Source organism: Oncorhynchus tshawytscha, linkage group LG07 (genome assembly GCF_018296145.1).
Source record: "Oncorhynchus tshawytscha isolate Ot180627B linkage group LG07, Otsh_v2.0, whole genome shotgun sequence".
NCBI lineage: Eukaryota > Metazoa > Chordata > Actinopteri > Salmoniformes > Salmonidae > Oncorhynchus > Oncorhynchus tshawytscha.
This window is the reverse complement of record NC_056435.1, coordinates 40,755,503-40,768,409: the sequence shown is the minus strand read 5'-3', so window position 1 is coordinate 40,768,409 and position 12,907 is coordinate 40,755,503.

Genomic DNA, 12,907 nt, shown 5'->3' with positions numbered 1-12,907 from the left:
GCCTACTGTTCTGAGTTGGTGGTGCACATGTATCCTATAGCCTGTTATAGAGAAATGTCTCATCTAATATTGTAAGAGCTTTCATTGTCTGCTTATGTGCTCCCATTATTTATCCTACGGTTCTGACTTGGTTTACAGGGAGAATACTGTAAGCATGTTCTGAATTCTTTTATTTTCCATTTCAAAAGTGCTGAACAAATAGGCATAATCGACTACGTCCGTCTCAGCTCGCTCATTAATGTCTTAATCAAATTACGGTTTGCCTCTTTCAGTTCATCGTTCCCTTTTGCCATAGTTTGTACATCTCAATTGCTATATTGCTTATATAGGTCTATCTCATTAGTATCGTATTCATCATTTTAGGCACTGTTGGAATGATGCATTTCAATGTTTTGCTTAGTTTGTGTATTATAATTATCTCATGTGCTTTTCTCCATGGGGAAGGGATACTATATAATATTGTTGGGTCTGTAACCATGTTTGACAGTGACAGCCTGCTCCCATTCCAAAAAATTAAGTTCTACAAAAAGTTCAGTAATAAACCCATGTAATTCCAGTTCATATTGCAAGGGTTGTTTTGTTTTCACAATGCGCTGTCTGTGGGTCGGTGTATTGTCTTTAAAAGTGTGTAGTCCTAATAAAATACCTCAAATGGTAGGTTAACCATGTCTCTGTCTTTCTCTCTCTCTCTCTCTCTCTCTCTCTCTCTCTGTGTGATGACTTAAAGAAAAGTATATCAATATCTTACTGAAGTTATCTGAACTAACATTCTCTGAATTTCTGTAGGTGTCCATTTTGAAAGTGCTGAATGAATTGGCTTACCTCGATGCAGTTTGTTTGCTTGCAAAAGCTTATACTTAGTGCTGAGCGTTAATGATATAAGAACAAACATTATGAATGTACTGAGCATAGATGTAACATAAATGTAATGATGTGTGTGTATGGTTCAAAAGTCAAAACTCATGTCGGCATTCATTATTATTGAAGGAGAATGCTGTTCTTATCAAGTTACACAAATCCACAAGCAGTCAGTAGAAACCATATATATTTAAGCAAGTCAGGCATATCAGCAATGGTTTTTAAAAAGGCAGTAAATGAGGCTGAATTAACGGTTTCGCTAGCAGATGAGTCTCCGCTGATTGACAGGTGTAGCAGTGGTAAGGATTCACTATATAGTGCTGACAGGGAAGCTCTGCTGTCGGGACAGTTTTATGTAGGCGTAACAGTTAGTGGGCACCGTTTGTCACCGTTATAGTGTGATGAATGTATTGTTTAGTGTTGTGTTATGCAGTGGCTTTGCTGCTATTCATTAAAAGAAATTGGTAGAGTTTTCCCCACTAAGATTTAAATACTTAAATACCACTAGTAGGGGTGGGGTTATGGTATAGGCAGGCATAATCTACGGACAATGAACACAATTGTGTTTTGTCGATGGAAATCTGAATGCACAGATATACCGTGACGAGATCTTGAGGCCCATTGTCGTGCCAGTAACCCGCCAGCATCCCCTCATGTTTCAGCATGATAACTGCATGGCTCCATGTCGCAAGGTTCTGTACCCAATTCCTGGAAGTTGAAAATGTCCCAGTTCTTCCATGGCCTGCATAGTCACCAGACATGTCACCCATTGAGCATGTTCGGGATGCTCTGGATTGACGTGTACGACAGCGTCTTCCAGTTCCCGCCAATATCCAGCAACTTCACACAGTCATTGAAGAGGAGTGGGACAACATTTCACAGGCCACAATCAACAGACTGATCAACTCTATGTGAAGGAGATGTGTCGCGCTGCATGAGGCAAATGGTGGTCACAGCAGATACTGACTGCTTTTCTGATCCACGCCCCTAACTTTTTTTAAGGTATCTGTGACCAACAGATGCATATCTGTATTCCCAGTCATGTGAAAATTTACTGATTTCCTTATAAGAACTGTAACTCAGTAAAATCTTTGAAATTGTTGCATGTTGCGTTTTGTTCAGTGTAAAATTAAGACACTTCAATCTTCCACAAACACCAAAGAATTTTCTCGTCATTACATTTTCCATTCCTATGGCCCATAGAGAGATTTTCACAGCGACTCAATCGTGGCTGTCACAATGAGAGACACACCAGTTGCATTTGGTGCCGTTTAAGATGAGGGAGGACAAATATATTTTTTATGAGCACGGCCTTATTTTTATTACAGCATATTGGATGATTGTCATTTATATTCCATTCACCCAGCTCAAACTAACATTGATATGTTTAGGTTACTATCTGATACACACATTTTCCCTATACCCATCATGAAGTTGCTACAACCTAACATACAGTATGAATGAAAGTTTACAATGTAGGTGCACAGGTTTTGTCCGAAAGTTTCTATTGGACAAATTCAGGTATGTTTATCCTTGTTTTGTTCCGTTTAAGAAACATTTTTCAACAGAAACAGAATGAATACACCTCTGATCACACGCAAACACAGTTCACTTTCATAGCAGCCACATACAAACAGCATGACCACTTTGCTTATTAATTGCTTCTCTCATCTATGCGCTCTTCTCCACTCACGTTTTCCCTTTGCTTGTGGACTTCAGTGCACAGCACATAAGCTGTCTGTGACCAGGCAAAAAACCTTTCCAAGCCAAACCTTCACATCATAATCACTAATCGCTACACACAACCTACATTGTTGTCACCATATTAGCTAACATAAAGGGCAGCATAGCTACTTGAACTAATGCATTAGTAAACCCACTACAATCTTACCTTGATTTGGAAAAGTTCCAGTGTTGGATAGCCATAGCCAGCTAGCTAACATGGCATCCCACGTGCACACTCACACACCAAACACAATCTAAACTTGTGAGATCAAGTTGGCATTAACTTGAAGACTATAGGAAAATAGTCATACTGTTGTTCAGATTAGGGCTGTGATGATAAATCAATGACTAAAACCTAGAAATCAACTAATACTTTGGTTTTACGTTGTGCCTAAGTTGAAAATGTGTAATGTACTGGTCTGCAAGAAACTGTTTATAATTGCTATTTAGTATGAAACTACTACTTTGTACAGTTGTGTTACTGGGCTGCTGTGCATGGAACCGTGTTTGTTCATTCTTCTCCCCGGTGGATGGCTGACCCAGTGGAATGCAAAGAATGTTGTTGAATGAGGCATACAGGTCTTTATGTCGAGAGCGGCCTAGGGAGAGAGGCTGAAGAAGTTTCCCTACGACACGTACGCATGCAAGCACACACTCACACACATAAAATGGGAAAGTGCTCAGAGAATGTGGAGAACGCAGGTTCAAATGGACCCTTGAGAGGAGACCTGGAGTATGGTGTTTGATCTCCAAGTGATTCAGCCATTGCCACGGCCAGGCAGGCTAAGAATCCACTCCACATACCAATTCATTCGTTAACCTTTCTCTAACCAGGTAAGCAATTCAGAGAAACAATCTCTTTCACTAAAGGACCACAGTCAAAGGGATCCTACAGTACTCAACACAGAATCCACTTGAGCCATATTGAAGAGCAGTGAAATGGCAAAGACAAATGACCTTATCAAGTCTCCCACTGATTTAATGAATTATCTAGTTGGTCACCTCTTTAGATATACAGGAGATGTTTGGAGTTTCCTGAATGGGTTTAAATATTATCCTGGAAAAATAAATCAGCAGGAGTAGGACCAGTCCATATCCCTGGAAATTGAAAACAATTTTTAATGGTATAAGGGCCACATATCATTATCATTTAATCATGGACTCAACCATATATACAATATAAATATACTGTATTTATGAATATACAGTTGAAGTCGGAAGTTTACATACACCTTAGCCAACTACATTTAAACTCAGTTTTTCACAATTCCTGACAATTACTCCTCGTAAAAAATTCCCTGTGAATGTCAGTTAGGATCACTTATAAGAATGTAAAATGCCAGAATAATAGCAGAGAAAATGATTTATTTCAGGTTTTATTTATTTCATCACATTCCCAGTGGGTCAGAAGTTTACATACAATCAATTAGTATTTGGTAGCATTGCCTTTAAATGGTTTAACTTCCCACAAGCTTCCCACAATAAGTTGGGTGAATTTTGGCCCATTCCTCCTGACAGATCTGGTGTAACTGAGTCAGGTTTGTAGACCTCCTTGCTCACACATGCTTTTTCTGTTCTGCCAACAAATTTTCTATTGGATTGAGGTCAGGGCTTTGTGATGGCCACTCCAGTACATTGACTTTGTTGTCCTTAAGCCATTTTGCCACAGCTTTGGAAGTGTGCTTGGGGTCATTGTCCATTTGGAAGACCCATTTGTGACCAAGCTTTAACTGACTGATGTCTTGAGATGTTGCTTCAATATATCCACATACTTTTCCTTCTCATGATCCCATCTATTTCATGAAGTGCACCAGTCCCCATGTGCAGTTGCAAACCGTAGTCTGGCATTTTATGGCGGTTTTGGAGCAGTGGCTTCTTCCTTGCTGAGTGGCCTTTCCGATTATGTCGATATAGGACTCGTTTTACTGTGGATATAGATTATTTTGTACCCGTTTCCTCCAGTATCTTCGCAAGGTCCTTTGCTGTTGTTCTGGGATTGATTTGCACTTTTCGCACCAAAGTACGTTCAACTCTAGGAAATTGAAGGGGTCTCCTTCCTGAGCGGTATGGCGGCTGCGTGGTCCCATGGTGTTTATACTTGCGTGCTATTGTTTGTACAGATGAAAGTGGAAACTTTCAAGCGTTTGGAAATTCCCAATTTCTCCCAAGGATGAACCAGACTTGTGGAGGTCTACTATTTCTTTTCTGGGGTCTTGGCTGATTTCTTTTGATTTTCCCATGATGTCAAGCAAGGAGGCACTGAGTTTGAAGGCAGGCCTTGAAATACATTAGAAGCTTCTAAAGTCATGACGTAATTTCTTGAATTTTCCATGCTGTTTAAAGGCACAGTCAAATTAGTGTATGTAAACTTTTGACCCACTGGAATTGTGATACAGTGAATTATAAGTGAAATAATCTGTCTTTAAACAAATTTTGGAAAAATTACTTGTGTCACGTATAAAGCACATGTCCTAACCGACTTGCCAAAACTATAGTTTGTTAACAAGAAATTTGTGGAGTGGTTGAAAAACGAGTTACAATGACTTCAACCTAAGTTTATGTAAACTTCCGACTTCAACTGTAAGTAGTCAGACCCTTTACTCATTACTTTGTTGAAGAACCTTTGGCAGAGATTACAGCCTCTATTCTTCTTGGGTATGACGCTACAAACTTGGCATACCTGTATTTGGGGAGGTTCTCCCCTTCTTCTCTGAAGATCCTCTCAAGCTGTCAGGTTGGATCAGGTCGCTCCAGAGATGTTTGATCGGGTTCAAGTCCGGGCTCTGGCTGGGCCACTCAAGGACATTCAGAGACTTGTCCTGAAGCCACTCCTGCGTTTTGTTGGCTGTGTGCTTAGGGTTGATGTCCTGGTGGAACGTGAACCTTCACCCCAGTCTGAGGTCCTGAGCTCTCTTGAGCAGGTTTTCATCAAAGAGCTCTCTGTACTTTGGCCATTCATCGAGTCTCCCAGTGCCTGCCGTTGAAAAACATCTCCACAGTATGATGCTGCCACCACCATGCTTCACTGCAGGGAGGGTGCTGGGTTTCCTCCAGAAGTGACACTTGACATTCAGGCCAAAGTGTTCAATCTTGGTTTCATCAAACCAGAGAATCTTGTTTCTCATGGTCTGAGAGTCCTTTAGGTGGCTTTTTGCAAACTCCAAGCAGGCTGTCATGTGCCTTTTATTGTGGAAGGGCTTCCGTCTGGCCACTCTACCATAAAAGCCTGATTGGTGGTCTGCTGCAAGGATGATTGTCCTTTTGGAAGGTTCTCCCATCTCCACAGAGGCACTGTGGAGCTCTGTCAGAGTGACCATCAGGTTCTTGGTCACCTCCCTGACCAAGGCCCTTCTCCCCCGATTGCTCAGTTTGGCCGAGCGGCCAGCTCTAGGAAGAGTCTTGGTGGTTCCAAACTTCTTCCATTTAAGAATGATGCAGGACACTGTGTTTTTTGGTGTTTTCAATGCTGCATAATGTTTTTGGTACCCTTCCCCAGATCTGTGCATCGACACAATCCTGTCTTGGAGCTCTACGGACAATTCCTTCAACCTCATGGCTTGGTTTTTGCTCTGACATGCACTGTCAACTGTGGTACCTTAAATAGACAGGTGTGTGCCTTTCCAAATCATGTCCAATCAATTGAATTTACCACAGGTGGACTACAATCAAATTGTAGAAACATCTCAAGGATGATCAATGGAAACAGGATGTACCTGAGCTCAATTTCCAATCTCATAGCAAAGGGTCTGAATACTTAAGTAAATAAGGTATTTCTGTTTTTTTTTTCTAAAAACCTGTTTTTGCTTTGTCATTATGGTGCATTGTGTGTAAATTGATGAGGAAAATTGATGAGGCTGTAACATAACAAAATGTGGAAAATGAGGGATACAACGTATATGGAAAGCAGGTGCTTCCAAACACATTCCGAATGCACTGTATTACCTCAATTATCTGGATGAACCTGCACCGATACCCCCTGTATACAATATAACCTCATTATTGTTATTTTATTGTGTTACTTTCTTTTCACTTTAGTTTATTTAGCTAATATTTTCTTAACTCTTAATTTTCTGAAAACTGCATTCTTGGTTACGGGCTTGTAAGTAAGCACTTCACAGTAAGGTCTACACCTGTTGATTTGATAGAAAGAAAGAAAAAAGAGTGAGACATAGAACAGAACAGTCATGATACCTAAGCCTAAACGCTTTTCATTTACTGTCACCTCTAACACCATTTCTCTCCTCGGTCCATGGCCTTTCTCATCACTCCAAATTCTCTGTGCTGTTGCCCTTGTTGTCTTCAGGGTCTATTGTTGCTTCATAGGCGGGTGCCCTCAGAGTCAAAGTCAATTTAGCTCTGCATCCAGGGAGAATCAAGACCATCAGCCCATTCAGTGGCTACTCTCTGCACACATGCACACACGCATGCACACACACACACAGAAGCTTGTGCATTTGTACACAAACACACCACTATGTCTCAGTGATTATGATTTCATAATGTCCCCTGTGGCAGGGTTTCCCAAACTTGGTCCTGGGGCCCCCCCTGGGTGCACGTTTTGATTTCTGCCCTAGCACTACACAGCTGATTCAAATACACTACACAGCTGACACAAAGGGAATACTGGCAAGCCAATGAAAAGACGTTGGGCCTTTATGCTTTCTTACTCAAACATAATTCTCGCCATTTGCCATTTCTCTCTTTCCCACTTTCCTCTCTCTCTCATACACCAAACACAGCCACAATAACTTGATTTTATTTTCCCTCCTCGCTCCAATGCACAATATCCAACCCCTATCTCTCTTTTCTCCTTTCAATGTCTTTTCTTCTCCTCTGTGCCTTTCTTCTTTTTTCCCTTTTACTTCCAAGGTCAGACAGGACAAACAATGCCACTGGTGTCTGCTTGAATGGTGGTCGCTACCGGCGACCAGTGCCTGGGTTGCCAAGGCAACACTCTAACCATTCATTTTCAATTAAAACAGACAAAGAGATGACAGCTCGGGGTCTATGGAAGATGTCAAGAATCGATATTAATATACGACAAGTGAGCATAATTGTGTGTCCATTTCCCCCAAACTCATCTATGCTATCAGTGAAATGTGAAAGCGGTAGATAATTTGGGGGTGTGTGAAACGCAGTCCACTGTTTTCTTCTAACGAAGAGACGCGGCTGATGTGTCTCTCAGAGAAAGAGCGTTCAGCATTACCGTTATTCATATTTTGCCAGAGGTGTTATTATTTTCATTACCATATGATGCTGTTGTCACTTATGTTTAAAATACATATTCACACCATCATATGTACGTGGACGCACAATCACAATCACACACACACCTGCAGGTAACTGACAAAATAAAGGAAACACCAAAACAAAGCGTCTTAACGGGTCACAACAGCTTCAACGCACCTTGGCATAGATTCTACAAATGTCTGGAACTCTATTGGAGGGAAGCGACACCCTTCTTCCATGAGAAATTCTATAAGTTGGAGTTGTATTTATAGTGGTGGAAAAGGTTGTCTCAGGAGCCACTCCAGAATCTACCTTAAGTCTTCAGTTGGATTTGAAATCTGGTGACTGAGACGACCATGGCATATAGCTTACATTGTTTTCAAGCTCATCAAAACATTCAGTGACCACTTGTGCCCTGTGGATGGGGACATTCTCATCCTATGGGGGCATAGCCATGGTAGCCAAAATAATGGCCTGTCCAGCATTTCTATACATGACCCTAAGCATGATGTAATGTTAATTGTTTAATTAACTCAGGAACCACATCTGTGTGGAAGCACCTGCTTTCAATATACTTTGTATCCCTCATTTACTCAGGTGTTCTATTATTTTTGTAGTAACCTGTATATCATTTAAAACATGTGTGAATGACATCTCTAGGTTTGATTGGATTTTTTTTTACCACACACTGCTTTATGAAAGGACCTCCACATCATGCTAATGTGAGTGTTGCTGTGTGGCCCCTTTGTTTCATTTGGCAGAAGTGAACATATGCCACGCAAACACAGGCAACACAAGGCCAGGTAACACAGCGCAGTCGAATCTTGAGGAAAATACAGAGACACACAAACAAAAGACTACAGTCCCAAAACAGACTACATCAGTTGTAGGAGAGGCCTAGGAGAGAGAGAGAAAAATAAAGAAGAGAGGAGGAAAGAAGGAAAGAGGGGGAGAGAGCCGATAAGCGTGAAAGAGAGGGAGGTTGAGAGAGAATGAAGATAAGATGTGATGGAGAGATAGTATACTGTAGGTAGGATTAGAAGTCAGACTGCATTAAGAATGGCACCTCATGGATTGGTGCCCTTAGCACAGCATGAGTGAATGTTATCAGGCCCTCACCTGGTAGCCCCTGTGTCTCTAGTGACCCACAGAGGGCAACACAGATAGGCAACACACAAGTGTGAGTCTGTAGTGAGTGTGTGTGTGTGTGGGGGGGTGGGGGGGGGCTGATAAAATTCCCTGTTTGTTTGCCCTGGCAGGGTGGGGTAACCAGCTGTGTGTCAGTACAGATCAGCCTGATCACTAGAAATAACCTCCGATTTCGAACGTTTGAAAAGGTCCTGAGAAAGTCCGTATATGCCTTCCTTGACATCCAGCACTGGGCCCGAACTCATGATGCTTGGAGCTGAAGCATGCTGCTCAGACCACTGCAGTTCACAATGCTCTAGCAAGCCATGAGAATACTTGATGATACTTGATGGCAATAGTGAGTCGTTTTAAATTATTTTGTTTTCAGCCTTTCCCAAACCATAGACCTAACATTAACCCATTGGAATAAATGCCTAAACTGTTAACCTTTGAGTTGTTTCTGTTTTAACCCTGTAACCACATAGAATTTACTCTGTCACCTTGCAGAATTAACCCTGTAACCACATAGAATTTACTCTGTCACCTTGCAGAATTAACCCTGTAACCACATAGAATTTACTCTGTCACCTTGCAGAATTAACCCTGTAACCACATAGAATTTACTCTGTCACCTTGCAGAATTAACCCTGTAACCACATAGAATTTACTCTGTCACTTTGCAGAATTACTTCCGGCGCCGACAGAGATGGCCGCCTCGCTTCGCGTTCCTAGGAAACTATGCAGGTTTTTGTTTTTTTACGTGTTATTTCTTACATTAGTACCCCAGGTCATCTTAGGTTTCATTACATACAGTCGAGAAGAACTACTGAATATAAGATCAGCGTCAACTCACCATCAGTACGACCAAGAATATGTTTTTCGCGACGCGGATCCTGTGTTCTGCCTTACAAACAGGACAACTGAGTGGATTCCATGCAGCGACCCAAAAGACGACTCCGAAAAAGAGGGAAACGAGGCGGTCTTCTGGTCAGACTCCGGAGACGGGCACACCATGCACCACTCCCTAGCATTCTTCTTGCCAATGTCCAGTCTCTTGACAACAAGGTTGATGAAATCCGAGCAAGGGTAGCATTCCAGAGGGACATCAGAGACTGTAACGTTCTTTGTTTCACGGAAACATGGCTCACTGGAACGACGCTATCCGAAGCGGTGCAGCCAACGGGTTTCTCCACGCATCGCGCGGACAGAAACAAACATCTTTCTGGTAAGAAGAGGGGCGGGGGCGTATGCCTTACGGCCAACGTGACATGGTGTGATGAAAGAAACATACAGGAACTCAAATCCTTCTGTTCACCTGATTTAGAATTCCTCACAATCAAATGTAGACCGCATTATCTACCAAGAGAATTCTCTTCGATTATAATCACAGCCGTATATATCCCCCCAAGCAGACACATCGATGGCTCTGAACGAACTTTATTTAACTCTCTGCAAACTGGAAACGATTTATCCGGAGGCTGCATTCATTGTAGCTGGGGATTTTAACAAGGCTAATCTGAAAACAAGACTCCCTAAATTTTATCAGCATATCGATTGCGCAACCAGGGGTGGAAAGACCTTGGATCATTGTTACTCTAACTTCCGCGACGCATATAAGGCCCTGCCCCGTCCCCTTTCGGAAAAGCTGACCACGACTCCATTTTGTTGATCCCTGCCTACAGACAGAAACTAAAACAAGAAGCTCCCACGCTGAGGTCTGTCCAACGCTGGTCCGACCAAGCTGACTCCACACTCCAAGACTGCTTCCATCACGTGGACTGGGAGATGTTTCGTATTGCGTCAGACAACAACATTGACGAATACGCTGATTCGGTGTGCGAGTTCATTAGAACGTGCGTTGAAGATGTCGTTCCCATAGCAACGATTAAAACATTCCCTAACCAGAAACCGTGGATTGATGGCAGCATTCGTGTGAAACTGAAAGCGCGAACCACTGCTTTTAATCAGGGCAAGGTGTCTGGTGACATGACTGAATACAAACAGTGAAGCTATTCCCTCCACAAGGCTATCAAACAAGCTAAGCGCCAGTACAGAGACAAAGTAGAATCTCAATTCAACGGCTCAGACACAAGAGGCATGTGGCAGGGTCTACAGTCAATCACGGACTACAGGAAGAAATTCAGCCCAGTCACGGACCAGGATGTCTTGCTCCCAGGTAGACTAAATAACTTTTTTGCCCGCTTTGAGGACAATACAGTGCCACTGACACGGCCTGCAATGTAAACATGCGGTCTCTCCTTCACTGCAGCCGAGGTGAGTAAGACATTTAAACGTGTTAACCCTCGCAAGGCTGCAGGCCCAGACGGCATCCCCAGCCGCGCCCTCAGAGCATGCGCAGACCAGCTGGCCGGTGTGTTTACGGACATATTCAATCAATCCCTATACCAGTCTGCTGTTCCCACATGCTTCAAGAGGGCCACCATGGTTCCTGTTCCCAAGAAAGCTAAGGTAACTGAGCTAAACGACTACCGCCCGTAGCACTCACATCCGTCATCATGAAGTGCTTTGAGAGACTAGTCAAGGACCATATCACCTCCACCCTACCTGACACCCTAGACCCACTCCAATTTGCTTACCGCCCAAATAGGTCCACAGACGATGCAATCTCAACCACACTGCACACTGCCCTAACCCATCTGGACAAGAGGAATACCTATGTGAGAATGCTGTTCATCGACTACAGCTCGGCATTCAACACCATAGTACCCTCCAACCTCGTCATCAAGCTCGAGACCCTGGGTCTCGACCCCGCCCTGTGCAACTGGGTACTGGACTTCCTGACGGGCGCCCCCAGGTGGTGAGGGTAGGCAACAACATCTCCTCCCCGCTGATCCTCAACACTGGGGCTCCACAAGGGTGCGTTCTGAGCCCTCTCCTGTACTCCCTGTTCACCCACGACTGCGTGGCCACGCACGCCTCCAACTCAATCATCAAGTTTGCGGACGACACAACAGTGGTAGGCTTGATTACCAACAACGACGAGACGGCCTACAGGGAGGAGGTGAGGGCCCTCAGAGTGTGGTGTCAGGAAAATAACCTCACACTCAACGTCAACAAAACTAAGGAGATGATTGTGGACTTCAGGAAACAGCAGAGGGAACACCCCCCTATCCACATCGATGGAACAGTAGCGGAGAGGGTAGCAAGTTTTAAGTTCCTCGGCATACACATCACAGACAAACTGAATTGTTCCACTCACACAGACAGCATCGTGAAGAAGGCGCAGCAGCGCCTCTTCAACCTCAGGAGGCTGAAGAAATTCGGCTTGTCACCAAAAGCACTCACAAACTTCTACAGATGCACAATCGAGAGCATCCTGTCGGGCTGTATCACCGCCTGGTACGGCAACTGCTCCGCCCTCAACCGTAAGGCTCTCCAGAGGGTAGTGAGGTCTGCACAACGCATCACCGGGGGCAAACTACCTGCCCTCCAGGACACCTACACCACCCGATGTTACAGGAAGGCCATAAAGATCATCAAGGACATCAACCACCCGAGCCACTGCCTGTTCACCCCGCTATCATCCAGAAGGCGAGGTCAGTACAGGTGCATCAAAGCTGGGACCGAGAGACTGAAAAACAGCTTCTATCTCAAGGCCATCAGACTGTTAAACAGCCACCACTAACATTGAGTGGCTGCTGCCAACACACTGACACTGACACTGACTCAACTCCAGCCACTTTAATAATGGGAATTGATGGGAAATGATGTAAATATATCACTAGCCACTTTAAACAATGCTACCTTATATAATGTTTACATACCCTCCATTATTCATCTCATATGCATACGTATATACTGTACTCTATATCATCGACTGCATCCTTATGTAATATATGTATCACTAGCCACTTTAACTATGCCACTTTGTTTACATACTCATCTCATATGTATATACTGTACTCGATATCAGCTACTGTATCTTGCCTATGCTGCTCTGTACCAT